The sequence below is a fragment of the Ursus arctos genome, unplaced genomic scaffold (genome assembly GCF_023065955.2).
Source record: "Ursus arctos isolate Adak ecotype North America unplaced genomic scaffold, UrsArc2.0 scaffold_14, whole genome shotgun sequence".
Taxonomy (NCBI): Eukaryota; Metazoa; Chordata; class Mammalia; order Carnivora; family Ursidae; genus Ursus; species Ursus arctos.
In genome coordinates, this window is record NW_026622808.1 from 58,845,295 (window position 1) to 58,864,743 (window position 19,449).

At 37.7% G+C, this 19,449-nt stretch overlaps 1 pseudogene; it reads right to left on the reverse strand.

The window, feature by feature from the left end:
- The window catches only part of LOC113257108 (actin, clone 302-like), an 89,632-nt pseudogene that overhangs the window by 4,279 nt on the left and 65,904 nt on the right, over positions 1-19,449 (reverse strand).

The window sequence follows — 19,449 nt, forward strand, 5'->3', positions numbered from 1 at the left end:
TAAGATGTTCATGAAAGCCCTCAAAATAAGATTTACAGTGACCAATGATGTATTTTTCAGAACACTGGACCAAAATAAAGATATAATGTCCTTTCCTATTGTTATCATGTAACAGATTAAAGCATCCAAAACACACATAAAACTCCAAAGCAAAAATTAGTAGAAAGTAATTAGTAGAGTTTGGTTTATTAGGGAGAGAATTTCAATAATTAGAAGGGGGAATTGGGGGTCAGGAAGGATAAATGACAAAATTATAGTCAGGAACCAGAAAGGGTTCTTCAAGTTGTATAACATGGTATCTCAACAGAGAACAAAAAAATCTTCAATTTCTGAAAACTGTGATATAAACTACATCCAGCCTATGCTGATATCTGTCCTTTACGTTTATGGTGGGGCAAGGCACTACCAAATGAAATTCACTGATCCCTTCTTTCCAAATAATATGTCCATTTTAAGAGGAAAAAGCTTGGCACTGGTAGGCTAGTCATAGATTGAAGTCTAAGGCCCAAGTTTAAGTCCCAGCTCAACTGCTTATTTGGGGCATGATTTGGGTAAGTCACATAAACAATAGGGGACAGTTATCTCATTTGTTAATGATACCAGCTCTGTCTCTATAGTAGAGCTGTCAAGATGACCAAATGAGATCATATAAATGAGAGCTAAGAAGTACCAAACAAACAGAATGTATTTTATGATAAAATAATTCTCACCCTGTCAACAATTGTTTGCCCTCCAATAGCAATTCAGAAGATAAAAAACTAAATCCCTGGTTGAAAGGGCAACTGACAGACTGATCTGGCTGCTGCTCCATGTGCAGTGCAACTGAATCTGGATCCAAAAGGCATATGACCTTCTTAGGTAGAGAAAGAACATTCTTTGACTGAAGTTTTTGTGTAGCTGTGCTTCCAAGGTAGACTATCAAACAAGTTTTAAAATGTACCACCAGCCACTCATATTATTTTACTTGATCTGTTCATTCATTTATTCATTGAGAGCAGATTATGTGCTAGGCACTGGGAACAAACAATAAGAACACAGATCAGACAAAGCCTTGCCTACTTGGAGCTCATACCACTATGGAAAAACACATATTAGTCACAGAATCATAAATGAATGTATCATGAAAACGGTGATGACAATAAAAAGAAAGCATATTTAGTTAGAGGGGCTGATGTGGATTGAGAAGTTCAGAATCATCTTTCCTGAGCTGAGATGCGAGATGACTTGGTGGGGAGAGAAGAGTCAAAGGATCAAATAGAGGAATCAGCATTAATAAAGCTCCTGTGGCCCAAAACAGTGACATTCAAGAAACTGAAAAGAGGACAGTATGTCCAGAACACAGAGAATGAAAATAAATGAGCTGTAAGATGAATGTAACAGGTAGATATGTAAAGGATCAAGGCCTTTATTCTGAGAGCAATGAGAGCCACTGAAAGCTACTGAGCAAAGAAGTGACAAAATCCATTTTGTGTTTTTGAAAAACAGCTCTGACCATAATGTATCAGGATGCCAGGTCACTGTGTATGAGATTTACATACAGGTTTTTTACTTACAGAATTACATTCAGGGTCCTACAGTTGAAATTTTCTATCGAAGTTCTAACTTCAAAAGACTTCTGTATTTCTTTGACCCTATTTCTACAAGAAAATATTAATGACCACATACAAGAGATTCTTGATGATTCCTAACTTGATCAATACTACCTACAAGGAATTAATAAAATGTAATGACTTTTTAGCCTATGTTTCTCATCCTTTTCCAGCATGGTATACTAACAGATTTCGGTTAACAAAAAGAAATAGACAGATTAAAAGAGGCAAGGGCCAAAGTCTGAGAAACCTGGAGAATTCTAGCAAGCACTGTGAGTTTATCTTTTTTAAGACTTTTATTTTATTAATCATTTGAGAGAGAAAGAGAGAGATAATGAGTGGGGGAGGGGCAGAGGAAGAGGATCTCCAGCAGCTCCCCAGCAGAGCACAGACGCCCGTGCAGGGCCTAATCTCACAACCACAAGATCATGACCTACGCCAAAACCAAGAGGTGGACGCTCAACTGACTGAGCCACCCAGCTGTCCCCACAAGCACTGTGAGTTTAAACATCAATATCTAGAACGGAGTTCTTATCCACAGTATTAAGATGTACTAATGCATCAAACAACATTGAGGTATCAAAAGTAACTGGATTCCAATAATAGCACAAGTGCTAATACACTAAAGTTAGTAGATGATCAACCTGTTTATGACATCCCTATAATAACTTCACTCTCACTCATGTCCATTCTGAAATGTTTTCTTGAATTAAAGAGAAAGGAGGGGCGCCTGGGTGGTGCAGTCGTTAAGCGTCTGCCTTCGGCTCAGGGCGTGATCCCAGCGTTCTGGGATCGAGCCCCACATCAGGCTCCTCCGCTAGGAGCCTGCTTCTTCCTCTCCCACTCCCCCTGCTTGTGTTCCCTCTTTCGCTGGCTGTCTCTCTATGTCAAATTAATAAATAAAAATCTTTAAATAAATAAATAATAAAGAGAAAGGAGCCATCACAGCCTAAGACATTACATACAACCTCTCATTTGTGCTAAAAATTCACTGTCTTCTCATTACTAACATATATAACTGGAAATTGAAACTATTTAAAAAATTATTGTACCACATGCTATCACTAACTTAATTTTTTCTCATACAGGCATAAATATTTAATAATAAAGCAAGCACAGATTAAAAAAGCATAAATGGTATATGCACATTTACCTAGGGCAGATATGAAGAGAACTTCAAGAACATTGCTACTAACAATGGCACAACAATCACAATGTCTCAGCCAAAAATCACGTGATAGTACAAGTGAACTTTGTAGTACTGCTAGTCACACAGATAACATAGTTAAAATCTTGAAATTATAAGTCTTATAATCATCACAATAAAACAAAACATCTTATGTTTATTCTTCGATGATATATATTTGCTTGTTTCATTACCTAGTAGAGCATAACTCCTCTTCTAAAGTGAAGATAAAAATCAGATTATTCATGTTAACCGACTTTCCTACATAAATTATAATTTCGAGATTATAAAATTGGTAAACTGTATCACTGACATACCAGGAAAAATATCTTAATGAATTCCATGTGAAATGAATACAAATTGGTGGTACTACCTGCTTATGTACTTTGGATTTCATCCAACTCTGGTTATACTTGTGCAACACTGATATGCATGGGAATAACACTCATCCTGCATATCATATCAGGAAAAGTCTGATGTCTGGGGGCCTTGGCAAGAGAAAGTGAAGTAGGCAGCCCAGATGAGAGAGACAAGAGATCAGCGCAGGTGGGAAGGAGAAGATAGGCATCAAAGAGTCTCCCAGGGTGTGGCTTTTAGCACAGTGTGGGTAGTATAAGCATAGAGTGAGGGTGCAGGGAACAAGGAGCAAGAACTTCAGTTAGAACACAGGGAGCATGGAAGTAGCAACCCAGACACTGAGACTAACAAGAACCAGAATTCAGACTCAAAGAAGCTAATCATAGAAGCCAGAGATCAAACCTTAAGAGTGCAGAGTGTAAGACTTCAGCAGGAGCTAGAAGACAGACTGAAAAAACTGACCAGCGGAACAGAGGGGTGATGACCCTGACTGCAAGCTTAATTGACTCAGGGCAGGAGGACAAAGGTGGATACCAGTAGCCACGGAGGGGCATACACATCTTGTGACTGGAGAGTTTAACCTTCTAAGGAAATCTGACCTACAGACTCAAGAAAAGTCAGGGAAGGGCACTTGGGTGGCTCAGTCGTTAAGCATCTGCCTTCAGCTCAGGTCATGATCCCAGGGTCCTGGGATCGAGCCCCGCATCGGGCTCCCTGCTCCACTGGGAGCCTGCTTCTTCCTCTCCCACTCCCCTGCTTGTGTTCCCTCTCTCGCTGGCTGTCTCTTTCTCTGTCAAATAAATAAATAAAATCTTAAAAAAAAAAAAAAAAGAAAGAAAAAAAAAGAAAAAAGAAAAGGAAAGGAAAGTCAGGGGAAACGTGCAAAGAGCATCAAGTGGAGAAGATTCATTGTGTGAGATGCTTCAGATGAAGGGATGAGGAATCAGCTCTGAGTTCAAATCCTGGCTTTCTTAACAACAGCTCAAATTAAGGTCCTTCAATTTCTACGTGCTTCAGTTTCCTTTCATATAAACAAGATAAATAGGGCTACTAATTCCCACTTTTCAAAGCTGTTAAGGAGATTAAATGAGAGAATACATATGAAAGAATATGGATACTAGCAAAATAATTACACTCATTTCTGTACCTTCTCCCTTCCATCTACCAATACCTATACCTTTCACCAACAGGGCAGTATTGCTGATTTCTATTCCACATGAATGTTACAAAGCCACAGTGGACTTTTCTACATGCATTTGTTACTCCTGCCCCCTTGATTTTATGTGATGTTTCTTTCCTTTCTACATATGTTGTCATGATTGAACAATAGTCTTAGAAATGAGGGCCTTTTGCTTGAAATAACCTGGTCACTAGCTGAACAGTGTGTTATCTAGGGAATAACGGAAAAGATTCACTGGTCTGCAATTTTTTTTGCCAAGGTAGCTTCAATGCTCAAAGTCGTTAATTGGTTCTAGGCATCTTTTCTACCAAAATCATACCTCTTATTTGAATGACAGGCAAAAGAAGTAGCTAGATTATAACAATGCAAAATCCTTGCTGCTTCTAAACAAACTTAATTAAACTGCTCCATTTTTGTACAAAGAGCTTCAAATGTAGATAAGCATAACTCGCTGAAAATGTCAGGTTAATGACAGCACTGTCTAAATTGGTCCTGTTGGGAGCAGAAAGTTTCCGAGAGACACATAGAAGATGAAGGAGAAAGAAAGAAGGAAGGAAGGAAGGAAGGAAGGAAGGAAGGAAGGAAGGAAGGAAGGAAGGAAGGAAGGAAAGAAAGAAAGAAAGAAAGAAAGAAAGAAAGAAAGAAAGAAAGAAAGAAAGAAAGAAAGGGGAAATGGTACCTGTAATATTGTTTAGGTAGCTATGCACCTATATGTTTTAATAGTACATATATCCCTTTCTTTTTATACTGTCATGCTGAAACATCAAATCCTAAAATCAGCTCTGTAAGTTTCATCGCCTCAATTTTTGCCATAAGCCTAACAAATCAGCCAGAAATCATGGCAAATATAAAACTACAAGACAAAACCATAGCATAAGCCCTATATCCGCATTGTAATTATTGATTGATTTAGTCATTCATTCAATTTAACATATAGTTATTGAGTGTCTACCACATACACAGTATTGTCATGTAACAAATTATAATTTTGTACCTCAAATTAAAAGCTAAACATAAAAACAAAATATTATTACAAATTGAAGGAAGAAAAATGGAAAGCATCACATTCCAAAAAATCATACAAATTTAAATTATTTTCACTACACCAATGACAGTATTTCTCTCTCAATTACAGTCTATTTCAAATCCCTAACCCCCATAAAAGTTAAATAATTCTGATAACTAATTTACTAAAATCATGATCCTGTTCTTAGCAGAATTGTTTCTATCTTTCTGAGGTAATTATTAGGACCTCTTCTACTCTGCCTCAGAGTGGGAACCAGTTCCTGATTTGCATTATTTCTGTTGAATACATCCACCTTTCTGTGATAGAGAACACTGTTAAAATACTTCCTCCAGGGGCACCCAGGTGGCTCAATCCATTGAGCGCCCAACTCCTGATTTCAGCTCAGGTCATGATCTCAGGGTTGTAGGATGGTAGCTAAGTTGTGGAGACCAGGGGGGTGGGGGAGAGGGCTCCACACTCAGTGGGAAGTCTGCTTAAGACTATTTATCCCTCTCCCTGTGCCCCTCCCCTCAGCTGACTTGTGCACACTCTCTCCCTCTCTCTCAAATAAAAAAATAATAATAATACTTCCTTTAGACCCCACAACCTTTGTTGCTTTGTCCACTGATGTAATTACATTTCCATATCTTTGGCCACAATTTGTATAAAAGCTGGTCTTGGTATACAACCTTCTGATACAGGAATTCATTTGAAACTCCCACAGTCACTCATCACTTCTTTTTAGTTGCCACTGTCATCTGAGCTTTTGGTTTTTCTGTTTCCTGGTGCCTTTTAATTGAAGATACTTCACAAGCCACCAAGAGAAGTAGTTAACTTGTCAGCTTTAGATAAGCGTCCCCCAAATCTTGGCATTCCATGATTCTCTATGACATAAGAATAAGGACAAATATAACAGTAATCGGAGGAAGTACAGCACTAATTCTGTAGGTCACAGATCCACTGTTCTTTTAATTACATATTTTTTTAACACACAATTCATTTTTGGTTAAGTTCAACCTATTTTTTTCAGGGTTAATGAGTCCCTAGCAGCTAATGAGCTTTAAGCATATATCATATGCAATTGCTTTAGAGCCATATTTATGAATTGACTTTGCGTCTTAAGTATTAACTTCCATTCTGCTACTTAAATGGATTCTACACAAATAGTAAAATAATACAAAAATACATGGCAAAAGAGGCATTACTCTGCACTGCCCCATTGCCCAGATGGTGAAAACAGTGAGTCAGTAGCAGAAGTGGGACCAGAGTCATGGCCAACTAATTAATTCATTGTGCAACATTCATTGCATGAAAGAAACAGTAGTTAGGAACATGTGTTCTACAATTTTCACAATTTGCCCAGTTTACTCTAAGCTAATTTGTCCTTGATATTCCCAAGAATGACAAAAACCATTAATTCAACTCTTCAACTCTATGTTAGACTAAAATCAACAGTCCCTAAAACACCAATAAAGATTTCTATACAAAGCTATATTAAATTCAATATTAGGTTGCAAAATTAGAATTCAGGATTTTGCAAAGTGGCAATGTTCACTATGCTCTACATCAATCATCCAGGAAATCTGATAATAATCTCCTACATTAAACAGGAAGAGGAGGATTAGATGGGTGAGAAGCCCAGATGGAGATCTGGAATGCTAGCTGGGGCAGGGGGATGGTTTAGATTTATTGTAGCCTAAGCAAGACATGAGTTGGAGAGAGCAACCAACAATCAGACTAAAATTAGAAAGTAAGTTTCAACGTGGAGAGAGTCCATCAAGAACTGAAGAGCAGTGGCCCAACAGGCCTCAAAAAGCATCAAGCTGAATTTAATGACCCAGACGAGTCACCACAAGACCTACCGATCCAGAAACCAAGACGCTGATGAAGTCCAAAGAGTACTTGGAATCAGAAACCTCAGTTCCAGTCTGGAATTGAAAATTCATGATACAGGTGACCTTGGAATAGCCTCTTGATCTCTGAGTCTTAATCCCCTTACACAAAAAGGGAATTTTAAAAAGCTACCTTGCAAAGTTGTGGAAGGTATTAAGTCTTTCATCAGAAAATGGTTTGTAAGATGTAAACTGACACACAAATGTAAAGTTGTGGTGGTGGTATTATTATGGCTCTTGAATTTCAGCAGTATTGACTTGATGGAATAGCATTTCAAATATTGTCTGATACATTTCCATCCTAAGTCTTGTTGACCTTATGACCTCCAAGTCACTGAGGATAAAGCATCCATTCCTGGAGGGCAGAAAATAAGGAAGTCATTGCTCAACCTTGACTTTTTTAAGTCATAAAAAGTGTTAATAGTCATGAATGCAATGGTCTCAACTGTAAGAGCCAAACAATAAGGAGGGGAAAAAGAGGTTTTCTAAGTTACAGAACCTTCTCTTTATTTTAAAAACCAATGACTGCCTAAGTCAAGGTATCTGCTCTTTCCTATAAGCAACAGAGTAAGAAACATATAGGACATAATGCAAGAGCAATTTCCCACTATATAGGAAAGCCTTCAAAACCATCCTTAGACTGGATTAAGAAGGTGAGAGAAACAAAAGAAAATTCGATTTAAGTGAGGGCTTCTTTCACATCCTCCCACACATCATCAAAGACCTGGGGTTTCATTCCTGGAATGGAAGAATGGGTAGTAGAAACATCCTTCCCCTCAACTACACCTTGAGGATGTGAGAGTAGAAAGGACTTTTTTCCTGCTTCCATCTGGACTCCTGGAGGATGCAATATTTCAGAATACATTCCACCAACAGGAAGGCTGTAGTAGAGAAAGATGGTTACAGAAAGAGGGAGAGAAGGTACAGGCAGAGAAAAGGTCTGTGAGAACAACATGTTCCTAGAGCCTACATGTGGTATGGAGGAAAACCAGATATACCCAACTGCCCCACTGGGACCTACAGACTTGGGAAGGGGATATGAGGGTTCAAAGAAGCTTGATATTGGATTGAGACACAGAGAACCTTTGCATGAGCTTTTGTCCCCGTCTCCTACTTTTCTTACTGAGTGGAATCTGCTGATGTGCCTGGAATCACATAGCCCACATGACAGAGGGGGTCTCCTGCCCCTAACTCAGGAGGTGTCTTGGATTGGCATGCAAAATTAGCAAGAAAAATAAGCTGTGTTCTCTAGCAGAATTGAATGCCACTTATCTTTGACATTTAGCAAGCCAAATATCAAGGGAATTTTAGTTGGCTATGAACTATGCATTCTACTAAGCCTACAAAACAAATATAATATATACAGTGGTAGTTTCTATCCTAATTTCCTTGTCCTTACAACACTGACCTAGTTAAACAGAGAAATGGGTAATTTCGGCTGTTGTACCTGAAAAAATTTTTCAATTTCTGAGAAAGATCCTAATCTCCTACAAAAAAAAAAAAAAAACACCACAGTTTCTGCAAAATGAAGATAGAATTTTTTAAAAAATGAAGATAGAATTAAATGAACTATGTTCTTTCCTTCTCCTTAGGCTACATAAGTGTCATCTCTGGGGCAATCAAATCCCCTGAAAAGTCAGCCAAAAAGCAGAAAATAATCGTTCTGCAGGAGGTTTTGGACCCCCTTCAAATGCGCATGCACATGCCCACGCATGTGCACACACACACACACTATGAGCTGTTTAAAAACATTTGTACAACCTGCCCATATTATCTTTATCCAAAAATTAAAAAAATAAAATAAAATAATCCCTAAATAGATTCACCCTTATGGACCTGCTGAATTTTCAAGTATTGAAAAATAAAACCTTGAATGGCAAGAGTAGGGAATGAACACAGCCAAGCTCATTACAAGCCTACCTTTTTGGCTTTTTTTTTACAGGTACAATGAACTCAAAGGTCTCAGGGAGAGAATGAAAAGTAGGAAAATTGAAAGTTACAACCTCAAGCAGTTTCCATCAAACCACTTTCTTCCCAATTTGTTATATGCACCCAGCCAACCTCTTCAATGAAGGAGAAAATCTGTTTTTTCATCAGATACAGTGGGAAATCATAGCAAAGCAAGGAAGTCTACTTCCGAGAGGAAAAACTGCAAATTGCTTGATTTGGTGAATATTCAGGCATTCAACAGACATCTGAAATTGCACTTCTATATCTTTATATTTAAATGCAAAAATGCACCCTAAAACAAAAGTGTTCATGGTATAATCCTATCTAAAATGCCAACTTCTCTACTGGCTCATTGCACTTCTGAAACCAGAATTAGAGAACATTTGATTTAGATCATCTGACTTCCAATGTAATTCATCACCAATTAGACTTTATTTGTGCTTTCCCACAAAGGTTTTCAATTTCTTAAAAATCCAGCTAACTTTTATATGTCCAATGAGTTGCAGTGTTTAAAAAAAAAAAAGGCACTGTTAAAAAGCTTTTAAGACATAAGTTCAAATTATACAAATAATTTTTGGTTTGCTTTCCATCTTTTGTGTTCCTTTCCTTCAAAATGGGATCATAAGTTGAGGATGAATCTTGCCTATCTCTAGCAAAGCTTCTTTCTGTTGTTCCCATATTTTCATGGCTACTGAAATCTTAATTTAGATTCATATCACCCTATTTGTCCTATATAATACATAAGGCAAAAAGACAGCTTCCTGGGAATCTGCAATTGTTTAAAAAGTTATGATCATTCAACTTAAGGTGAAAATCTCAGACGTGAATTATTTACATGTTTCTACCTTTTCAACAAAGTAACATTCGGATTAGATGTGGGATTTGGACCTTTTTGGACTATGGATTGGTTTTGTTTATTTTGGCTTTTTTCTATCAACAAATCTCAGCACCTTGCCTTTTGGTTATAAATGGCTCTGAATAATCTGGGAAGGGAATTACAAGTCTCAAAATACCAAGCAATGAATAATTTTCCACTCAATTATTTTGCCTAGAGCTCAGTAGTGGTAGCACAAACCCTAGTGGCAAAAGTATGTCCTTAAAATAAATAATTTCCATTACATTTTTTCAGATTATAAAAGTATCACTTGCACTTAGGATAGCTAGAAAACACATTTTCAAAAAGGTTATCAAAACAACCCATAATTTACTACCTAGAAACAAAGAGCTATCACTTATTTTTTTATTTTTCTTTTTACAAACAGAAGGAAGTCAAAAATATTGAAAACCTCAATTAACTGTCATGCTCAAGGGAAGGGGTGTAGATGTGGTGAGTTGGAAAGTTTTCTCAAATGCCATAATATATGTATTGTTTTTGAAGCCATAAAAAAATACAGTAATCTGTTTGCCTAGCTCAATAATTAATGAATAAAGCATAATTAATAACTAGGAGCTCTCAGTCTCCTGGGTCACCAGGGTAAAGAACAATTTTATAGTGGGGGTGAAGTTATAGAAGGAATAGAATAGCACTTGAAAATTAAAATGTTTACATAGGACCAAGCAGATAATATAAATAAGTAGGTACAAAAGTCCTATCTATAGAAGACAATCAATAGACGCTCACTACTCAAGTCTGGCTCATTGCTGCCATGCCAAAAAAAGAAAAAAAAAAAGGAAAAAAAACCCTAGTATTAACAAATTCTCCTACTTTTTGTTGTTTTTGTTGTTCCTTCAAGAGAAGCCAGATATTCGTATCTTTACGTGACATCTTCCAATTTAAAATTTTTCAATTAAATATTTTTAAAACATGTTGGCCAATCTACATGACTATAGCCTAAGTTGGCCTGTCAATTATCAGTTTGCGGCCCTTCTTATCAAAGACTGAGTTGAATCTGGGTCAAATCTAGACCATATTCTTGATTTATGGGACATTGCTGGAAAAAAAGTAAGCTTCCAAAACAAATTTTAATATTGAAGCGGACTTTGGGGTTCACTAACCAGTAGGCAGATGAATAACACACCACCCCTCAAAGATGTCCACACCTGTGAATGGTCCCCAGAACCAAAGATCCTCAGAACCTGTGATATGTTACCTTACATGACAAAATGGACTTTGCAGTTGTGCTTAAGGTTAAGGACCCTGAAATGGGATGATTTTCCTGGATCATCCTGGTGGGCTCAACCTAATCATACCTGTCCTTAAAAATAGAAAAGGAAGGCCCAAGAGTAGGTCAGAGAGATACCATATGAGGACTTGACCTGCCATTGCTGGCTCTGAAGATGGAAGAAAGGAGCCATAAGCCCGGGAACATAGTGGCCTCTAGGAAAGCAAGGTAACAGATTCTCCCCTGGAGCCCATAGGAAAAACAAAACAAAACAAAACAAAAAAAAAATACAGCCCTGCTAACAGCCTGATTTTAGCCCAGTGAGACTCATATTGGGCTTTTGACCTACAAAACTTTAAGATAACACATTTATATTGTTTAAGCCACTAAATTTATGATCATTTGTTATGGCAGCAATAGGAAACTAATACAGTTTATCCTAGTTTGACATTTTACAGATTAGGAAACTAAGGTCCAGAGTATAAAGACAAAGGTCTTAGAAAAATACATTTCAAGATTCCCAGGCCAGTGATCTTCCCACTGTACCAGCCCATGGTGATTGATTTTGTGTTTGCCTTTACGTGATTTTCGCATAAGAAAAGTGATTAACCTGCAAAAGGGAGGAATGGAGGGGGAGAGAGAAGGACAGAGAGAAAAGGAAAGAGAAGGGGTGGGGGAGAGGGACATGGAGAGAGAAATATTCTGTTTAACTAGGACTTACTAGACTTACTAGGGCAGTAATATTTGGTTTGGGACTCACAGCTAGATAAGAGGACATATAATTATGTAGAGGGAAGAAGGAGATGTATTAAGATTAAAAATGCAAAGCTGCTTCAATATATAATCAGTCTACCTTTTTATTGTTACTTAAATGCCTGCCTCTAATCCTTAGCTGTCTAACCAGTTTGGAATTTGCAGAAATTGAAACAGCCTGGGCATGGGTTGCACGTCCTGCTGTCTGTGAAGGATTTGTAAGAATCTGTTAGCCCAGGATTATGCACATTTTCTGTTGGCTTGGGTGTCAACCATCTGCAATATAACCGGAGCTGTAATATGCCTGCCGAGATCATGATTGCAATCACAGCTCAACGGCAAGAGCAATGCCAGAGTCAGCAGCGTGAAGGACATCAGAGCTCAAGCCTGCTTGGAAAATCTGTCCACTTTCACTTCTGTTCCCCCTTCCAGGGTGTAGTAGAAGAACAGCGTGGTGCCACATACAGACTTCTCCCAAAGGTCCCACAATTAGTGTCTGTGCTGCTGGCACCTTACACTTATATAGAGAGACAGCTGGTAGGGACAGGAGATGCTTCTGCTCTTTGGTCCTAAAAGTACACAGTAAGTCTACAAATAAGGCTGTCCTTATTTATTTTAGACAGATTCCACTAGGAAAAATATTCTGGGATAAGAACAAAAGGAAGAAAACCAAGCATGTGACATGGCCTTCCGTTCTGTCTCAAAATGGCCAAAACTGACCACATCTCCAAACCTCTCTGTACACTCAGAACTGCTGTAAGCAAAAGTATGTCCATACTATGTCTCATCCCAGGCATACAGTTGAAAGGCAGGGTAGCTGCCCCTTTCTTTCCTAAAAACTGACCTTGAGGGTACCTGGAAGTGCCCTTTACTTGCCCAGGTAGGGGGAAGCACATTGCTCAGCAGAACCTATAGTGCATAATGGAGAGAGCTGAGCCCAATCTTAGCCAATCCTTCAAAGTTCATTAAAAATGCCATGTCCAACATTACGACTTCTCAAACCATTTCAGTTCCCTTTCTTTTTCCAGGCTTCTTCCTTTGAGTTCAAACTCTAACACCCAGAGTATTTCTCTATATGTACTCATCAGTAACAGAAACACAGTTAAAAGTAGCCAAAGCAAAAAAAAAAAAAAAAAAAATGTATATATATTTATATAAATATAAATATAAATATAAATAAATTTTATATATGCATATATATATGTATATATGTATATACATATATATATATGTTTGTGGACAGACATAACTAAAAAATTCATGACCATAATGCCAATTTCTAGCATGGCTGGTGGTTAAGCAAAGTATTGGTAATCTCCCTTTCTCTCTAGCTCTTGGTTCTGCTTTTCTGCCAGTAGGCTTCATTCTTACCTAAGTGATAGCAAGATGGCTACCAGCAGCTTTGGGCTTATATTCTATTTTCTCAGCAACCCCAGTAGAAAAGCATGCTTCTTTTCTAAAAGTTCCAGCAAAAGTCACAGAATTGAGTCTGTGATTCTGAATGGCCTGGCTTAAACACATGCCCATCTCTAAACCAATCATCATAGGTAGGACAATGCAACTGTTCATTTGGCTATGCCAGGAACCTTCTAGATGTAGCAACAGTTCAGTTAAATACTGACTGTAGGCCCAAGAGTAGTTTGTTTCTCCAGGGAAAACCAGAATGCTACATAAGGAAGAAAAACCAATGAATGCCAGGCTGGCAAAAACCACGAAAATCCACATCTGCCCTAACCCCTAGCCAAACTGACAGCAGTAGCTCTACGAGAGGAGGGGACTCATGGTTATGTTTTCCTCTCTGTTTCCAAACTTCCCATAATGTTATTCTATTGTCTTTATTTTTTAGATGAGGGTGGAAAGCATGGAATAAAAGGAAAGAAAAGCAACATAAATAAATGTAGATATGATAATGTAAAGGTCAAGGATTTTCTTCAGAATAGGAGAATCTCCCATTGGTAATAGATATCACCCTTTTCGAACTCTCTCCTTGTATATTATCTCATTCGATCAGGTTTAAAAGTCATTCCTTCCAAGGGCGCCTGGGTGGCTCAGTCGGTTAAGCGTCCAACTCTTGATTTCAGCTCAGGTCATGATCTCAGGGTCGTAAGACAGAACCCTGTGTTGAGCCTCACATTGGGCCCTACGTCTGGCCATGTGGGACCCAGAGTTGGGCCTGCGTCGGGTTCCATGCCCAGCTCTACACTGAATGTGGAGTCTGCTTAAGATTCTCTCTCTGCCCCTTGCCTACCTGCTCTCTCTCTCATTCTGTCTCTCTCAAGTAAATATTAAATGTCACTCCTTCCAGAGATGACTAAATAAGACAAATGGCATCATGAACTTGTCTTTCAAATGTTTCTGCTTCCCTAAAATGTATTGCTCTGACACCAAGAGCATGACTCCAGAATAATTCAAGGAAAAGGTGTGTAATTTTTTTTAAAAGAAAAAAAAATTCAACTGGTTCCAAACTCTATGGGAAGAGATCTAGAACTATACAATTCCCTAGCCTAGCAGATTCAAGACCCTCCTAGATCCTACTCCAACATGTCTCTCTAGTTTAGTCTCCTAATACACTCAAACATGTACCCAACACTCATCAATAATGTCTATTTCTCAGCCTCCTCTTTGCCTATAAATCCTTCTCATCTTTAAAGCCCTACATAAATACCACATTTTCTAGGGAGCATTCCCTCATCCCCTTAAACTTTTTTGAGCTCTCAAAGGACACTATGAATATTCCTTTCTGATCTTTCAGTCTGCCTTATATTATAGTTATGTGCTCTAAGTGGGCAAGGCTGTGTCATTTTCTACATATTTATAACCTTTACCACACTGAAGACTGCAAATGAGCTGTTTATTTTATTTCACTTTATTTTATTATATCACTGAGTGATAGAAGACCCAAAGAAAAGAAGAGAGAGTTGTTCCTTCAAAATCTACAGACAAGAAAATACATAGCAAATCTTTAGTATTATGCACATAACATTTTCCAGGGAAGTCTAATATTTTATTCCCTTTGACTAGTGGCAAAATACAAGAAGAAAAGAGTTATGAACTCTGCTAATAGGAAAAAAAGATCTAAGAATGAAAGGGAGCTCTCCTCACTGATCAGACCTCAGCAATCATCTGAAAGAGGGAGGCGAGTTAAAAATAAAGCTCTCACCCAAAAGGCAGCCAGGATACAACCCAGTTACTTACGCTGAGCCAGCATCTTTCCAGAGCCACTTCCCAGGTGGTTAAATACAGCCATGCAGTCCTCTGGGCCAGAGCCTGAGCTAATTAGGGAGTCTCTGGAAAGGAACATTGAGACTTTTAATAAAAGAACCACCACAAGCCACTGTATTGGTATTACACCTCTTCAAAATGCCAGTCCCTTTCTGACCAACAAGCATCACCACATCAACAAACACAGGAAAGGGGACCTTGGGGTGACAGTAATTCTGTGTGCCATAAATGTTTCTGTGATCTGCAGCACCAGAATCCTTTTTTGTAAAGGAAAAACAGAAGGGAAAGGTGCATATATTATTTTTCCATAGATATGTTTTGTAAATGTCTAACTCAGCTGCCCTTTGACTCTTTCAAGTCCTTTTTTCTTGAGAGAAATAACATCCCATTTAGGTTTTCCACAAAGCTTATTAATTTGAATGATAAAACAGATACTATTACAAAGTACATCACTGGAAAGTAGGCTCCTTGTAAGTGGTAGGGAGATGTCAGAGAAAGACAGCCCTGACTCTCTCAGACTATAAACAGATACTTAACCAATATCAGATGTCATTACAGCAGTAATGTCTAACAAATTTGAATCCAACTCTCATCAGTTAATATTTAGGAGAAAACTGTCCTCTGCATATGGTGAGAGCAGGGACAGCCATGGTTGTGCTTATATTTTTGAATTATTGCTTGTGTATTCAGAGAATCTCAAGGTTGACTATCTACCTTAAAGATAATCTTGTAAAACGTTGAATCCACAGACCATAAAACTTATGTAACACATTATTGTTCCTTTAAAATTCCTGTAGTTATTTATAAGTGATTGCAAGTGTGGTTTATCAACTTTTCTTTTGGCAATAATGATTAGGATTCCTCATATATACAGAACACTTTATAGTTTACAAAACACTTTTTCACAAATGAAACTATCTAAATTCTTACAGTTGTATCTCAGTTAATTGCTCCAAGCCTGCCTAACTATCCCCAAACTGTAGTATTTCATAAAAAAGCAAATATTCCAAATCTTCCCAATTTATTTTTACATATTAAAATATGATTCTTTTTAAAGAAGGAAAGAATTGGGGCGCCTGGGTGGCGTAGTCGTTAAGCGTCTGCCTTCAGCTCAGGGCGTGATCCCAGCGTTCTGGGATCGAGCCCCACCTCAGGCTCCTCTGCTAGGAGCCTGCTTCTTCCTCTCCCACTCCCCCTGCTTGTGTTCCCTCTCTAGCTGGCTGTCTCTCTCTGTCAAATAAATAAATAAAATCTTTAAAAAAAATAAAATAAAGAAGGAAAGAATTATAAGATCACATTTCAGAAATGTGAGTGTTTTGGTTCATTTTTAGCAACATATACTTATCCAAGTATATAATACAATGCATTGGAACCCTTAAATGCAGAAATATAACTTTAATTTAGTTTACTCATAAATTATAATTAAAGGATTTTTAGTAGATACCTGCAAATATAAGGCAATTTTAACAAAAGCGCCATACTTCAAATTATTTGGCATATGCAGAAGATAGAGCAGAACGAACAGGAAAGAGCATTAATAAAGGCCAGAAGTAAGGGAAAGGAAGAATGAATGGGAAAGTAGACATCCTGATAATCAAAAATTCAAGTTTCCCAAAGCCCAACAGTCATGCCCAAACACAAAATGGGTAAATTCCTTATGTAGAATAATTTTGGAAGTCATGAAGAAGCTAACAAACACTCCATCAGATCCTTCCATTTGGCTAATTAATGCCTTAAATTCCACCAGAAATGCATTCCTTTTCTTTGAGGATTTGGCTCTATTAGATTTCCATTCCTTTTAGGATGTAGTGGGAAATGTAGGATGTATAATACAAGCTGCTCCTGGTTATCTATATTCCGTGTCACTGGCGATCTAAAACAGGGAAACTTTTGGAGGTGAGGAGCTGATGAATAGATAATGATCCCACACTGACTGAGTGTTATATGCTAAGCATTTTATAGCTACCATCTCATTTAATCCTCACATCAATGCTATGAGTTAGGTATTCTTAACCACATTTTATATATAAGGAAACCAAGGCTCAGAAAAGTTAGATGATCTACCCAAGGCTCAGGGGGAACAAATAAGAACCTAGAGTCAGAGCCGGACCATTAGGAAAGATAAACTGACACTAAACTGATACTAAGCCAATGGCTTTGGGTTCCTTAAAAAGAAACTTCAGTTCTGAAAGATTTAATCACTGAAGCATGATGACTGACTCTTTAAGTGATTAAGTGGCCCCAGGTCTGAATCTAGAAGAAAACAAGCAGGAAGACCAACAGAGAAAATGTCTCCCTCTTCTCTTCTCTTTTCTCCCCTATTCCCTACCTCACTCCTTTCCTCCCTCCCCAACACCATTCTCTCACACACACCACTTAAATTCAAAGCACACTGATAAAGAGATAGAAAATTTAAACTACCCAATAAGCAATACATTTATAATTACACTTCCTAATTCTTTAGGATTCTGCCACAACAAGCGTACATATTTACAGAGACAAGGGGAATTGAGCATAAGGGGAATTTTAATTCATGGCAAGAAGAAGGTCATCAAAAAATAAATGGCACCGAACTTTGCCTCAGATTTGAACAAAGGACACCCAGCTTGTGGGAAGCTCCCTAAATATAACTCATATTAAAACTTCCTCAGATCTGATAGCAAGATATTTCCTGGTTTTGCCAAGCAAAGATGTTCAATAATTTAATATTGATATTAACAAAGATGAAGGGAATGGTTATTTGAATTTCACTTTTTAAGAATTTCCCTAGAGGGTTTTATATTCCTAAACTACAGCATTTCACCCAGAAGAAGAGTTTTGGACACCATAAAATAAAATCAGATCATGCAGGATGGAAACTGGTCAACTAGAACTGACTTCACTAATAATGCAAATTGTTAAGACAAATAGAAAATAATGTTAAATATGAATAATTACACACATCAAAAACTGTAGTATTAAAAATGACTGGAAATGCAGAGGAAGAAAACAAACCCTGGAATATGCCAACTCGGTCACTGAAAATATCATTGTTAGGCTGATTTGCCAATGTTAACACCTATTACCAATCACATTCATGAGGATCTATAGTGGTTTTCTTAATGAATAAAAGTTTTTAACTCCCTGAAAACTGGAAATAACCAAAGTCCTATAATAGAAAAAGGAGAGCAAGATTTAGTTTAAAAAAATTTTTTTTTATCAAATTTTAGGCCTTATTCTCCTTGGTATTCTTAAACCAAGCACTCCAACTCTTACACATGATGCATTTCCACCTATAAGAAGAACAAACTAGATAAAGTCGGGAGTCTAACAGTCTCTGATTTTATATCATCCTTGACTAAATTTTTAAAAACACACTTTGTTCAAATACTTCTATACTATCAATGGAAACACTAATTAATCAAAAAATAAAAGCACAGCCTGTGCTGAAAAATGTCCTTAAAAAAAAGTTTTTTTTAAAAAAAAAGAAGTTCCTTGGAATTCTGCTGTTGTTACAGTATACTAAATGAAGTTTATTCCTATGTATTCTACAGATCTCTGGATGATACAGGACGAGCCAACAAAAATAATTATTTCAGAAAACAAAGTGCTGGAAATTTCAGAAATAATTAAATTCTTCTTTATTCTTACTACATGGCTGCTAGTTTAACTGGCATCTCACTGCCCTCTCTTGGTAGATTAAAATAACAAAAGCTGATTTCTTTGCAGGGATTGGAATTTTGCTTTAAGCTTCAAGAAAATAGTCTGATTCTTGCCAGTAGGGGGATCTACTTAATAAGACAAGTGTCAGTGTAATCTGTGATATTTAAAAGGTAGCAATTTGTTACTTTCAAGGCTAGTTTCTTCCAGGAGCCAACTTGGTAACATGCAGAAAGTTTACTAGGGATGCTCACTGGGGATCAACCTTCTTCTGGAGAAAAAGAAGAAAGAAGGCAGCACCTGGGCTGTAATGCAGTTCCTAAAAGAGCCTCATTTGACTCCAAAGCTCTGAAGCTAGATAGCCCTTTGAAGTAGTCTTGAGTTGGGGCAAGAAGACTTGCTTCAACCAGTTATTGGATACTGACTGCCCTGAGAAGGGGCTCTGACCATGGGCAAGGTGACTCTTTAGTCAGGGGCAGTTTCTGGAGAAGGCTAACACCTGAGGACTAGCACTTCTGGAAGCTAGAGCAATAAAAGACCCTTCAGTCCTGAAGGAGAATCGGAGGTGTCAGA